The sequence below is a fragment of the Blennius ocellaris genome (genome assembly GCF_963422515.1).
Source record: "Blennius ocellaris genome assembly, chromosome: 5".
NCBI classification, from domain to species: domain Eukaryota; kingdom Metazoa; phylum Chordata; class Actinopteri; order Blenniiformes; family Blenniidae; genus Blennius; species Blennius ocellaris.
Window position 1 is genome coordinate 31,091,163 of NC_137654.1, and position 2,782 is coordinate 31,093,944.

The following is a 2,782-nucleotide window of genomic DNA, read 5'->3' on the forward strand; positions in this document are numbered from 1 at the left end:
GTTTATGAGCAGGAATCTACTTCTACAGTGCTACGTGCTCCGTCTTCTTCTGTGTTTGGTGAGTCACAGCGCCCCCACAGGCCTGGCAGGTGAACTGCAGCACCCGAAGCCTCCAGTTGAGTCGAGTTCCTGGTGGAGGCCCCGGGAGAAATTTTTTTTTTGTTTTTTTCTTGTTGTGTGGATGTGGCCTGTATCTCTATAAATACGAATCCCCCCCCCCACCCCCCCCCCCCCCCCCGACAGCACGCGTGCGAGGCGTTGGCGTTTCCCAGCAGCGACACGACAGCCTGCCGGAACGTCTGGACCGGATTCAGGGACGCCGGAAGAGGAGCTGCACATGCAGGCCCACGTGGAGGGAGACCGGCTCCCGCTCGCCTCGCCTCCATGTGCCGGCCTGACTCAGCCCCCCCCCCCCCCCTCCCCCGGCACGCTGCACACCTCGTTCTCCCACCTCCACCGCCACCTCCACCTCCACCTCCACCTCCCCCAGAGCTCGGATTGCAGTTATCGGTGGAGGCACGGAACGACTTGCTGTCGTTGAACCAGCGTCTTCTGACTCTTGAGGCAGTTTTGAGAAAAGCGGTAAGGCCCCGTTTCCACGGCGACGGCGTTCCGATCCGTTGCACCGTGAAGTTTTTTTTTTCTTTCTCGGCTCTCAAGGTGGAACTGATCTTTACGGAGCCCGTCGCTGTGCGTCTCTCCGCTCACAAACAAACAAACATGGCCGACCGCCGGCGGTTTGACTCGCCGCCGTGTTCTAGTTTCACACCCGAGTCCCTCCTCCTGAGAGAACCCGGTTCCTCATCGGTCCACCACAACGTCGCGTCTCTCCATTTTGTTCACCTCCGTAGCGTTTTTGTTCTCTGGTTTCGCTACAGAGACAAGCAACGGCGCCCCCCCGTGGCCCGGCAGACTAACTGCACGGTGTAATAACATACGATAATAGCGATGATAAAAATAAATAGTTATGTGTTTTGGACAGGCTTCATCGTGGCGTCCAGACTTGTCATCAGTGTTAAGGTTTACATGTTACCATGGCAACGCACCCGTATAGACCCAGCGGTGACTCTGGACGCTTACAAAAACGTGTCGAGGGAGAAAAATGGTCCAAAATGACTTTTAAACGTCATAAAACTGCGACTTCCTGGTTCATGTGGGAAGTGACTCAGGCCCCGTTTCCACGACGACGTTTCAAGTGAAAACTTCTTTTCGTTTCGGGGAAGTTTCACGTTTTCGCTGCGACGTTTTTCAAACGACGTCCGTTCACATGGCAACGGCTCACAAACACTGACGATGGTGCAGTTACCATGACCGGCCACCAGAGGCGCTGCCGGTTCCCGTGATGAACGCACTCGCATGCAGCGGAGAACCACGGGTTCTAAAAGGTGGAGCGTCATCGCGGTGACTGTCAAAATAAAAGCACCAAGTCCCAGCGGAACATGGACGTGGGGGCGTCGTGACATCACGGAGGAGTCGCTGTTCTGATTGGCTCTACTGAGCATGTGCAGAACCACTAGTGACTACGACCAATAGCTGCGCTTCCTCTGTCAGCAAGGAGGCGGAGCTTCAGTGTTTCCAGGAAGTTGCGTTTTTCCCCGGTTTACACGCCGACGGAGTCGAATCATTTTGGAAAAAAGTGGCTCCGCCCCCCGTCGTCATGGAAACAGAGCCAGTTTCCCGTTTTCTCTTGAAACGGGCCGCCAGGTTCCTCGCCGCTCGCACTTTCAGGCCATAAAACTCTGGACTGATGAACGTTTAGATTTTCTAACAACAAATCCTCACGTGAGCCTCGAGGGTGGAGCAGAACCGCGTCGCTCCAGGAGGCGGAGCTTCAGACCAACCGGCGCCGCTTCACGGCGACGAGCAGATGGCGGCTGAGTGGGAGCGGTGATGTCATCGCAGGAAGTCGCCAGCAGCAGCTCCGTCCCTCTGCTGCTGATTATTATTATTATTGGATTGTTATTATGGTGACTGTCAAAATAAAAGCACCAAGTTGGATTGTTGTTAGGGTGATTCATGTTTCTGCTGCCCTTTATCGGTTTCTAACGGACGTCAAGAGGAAATCCTGGCGGAGCTCCATTTCTCCACCTTCTCCACCTTCTTTCTCTCCGTCACATGAATCCATTTTCTTCCTCCTCTCTCTCTCTCTGTCGCTCTCTCTCTCCGTCAGGAAGCAGGTGGTGTTGATGACCTGGAGTTTTACTCCTCTGCCAACTGGGCCACTGTCGTTGGCTCATGGAGACGCCCCCCCCCTCCCCTCCCCCGCTGACGATAACATGAGTCATCATTATTTCTTTTCTAAATGTTAGCATTAGCTTTAGCATTAGCTTTAGCATTAGCTTTAGCATTAGCTTTAGCCGCGTTTGAGGGTTTTCAGTTTCAAACAGTCGACTCCGACAAGGACAAAGCATTCGGGAGGAATAAGTGTGTTAATCTGATTACTCATAATCACATAGTTGTTACCTGTTAAAACGGAAACGTCACTTTAGTAATCAGACTACTCCAGAAATCTGAGACAAACAGGAAAAAGAGTGAGAGACAGGGTGAGTCGTTAGACTCTGGCGGTAGAACAAGACTGAGTTCGGTAGAGTTTGACTGGTTCTGGGTTCTGTGGAGGAACTGGACCGGTGGAGAACGTCTCACTGGGTTCTGTCCTCACCAACACCCCCCCCCCCAACCAACCCCAGCCTTCCACTGAGTCCTGCTGACCCATCCTCACCCCCCCTCCCCCCACAGTGTGACCCCCCCCCCCCCCCCCCCGGCCACTCTGACTGAGGCTCTG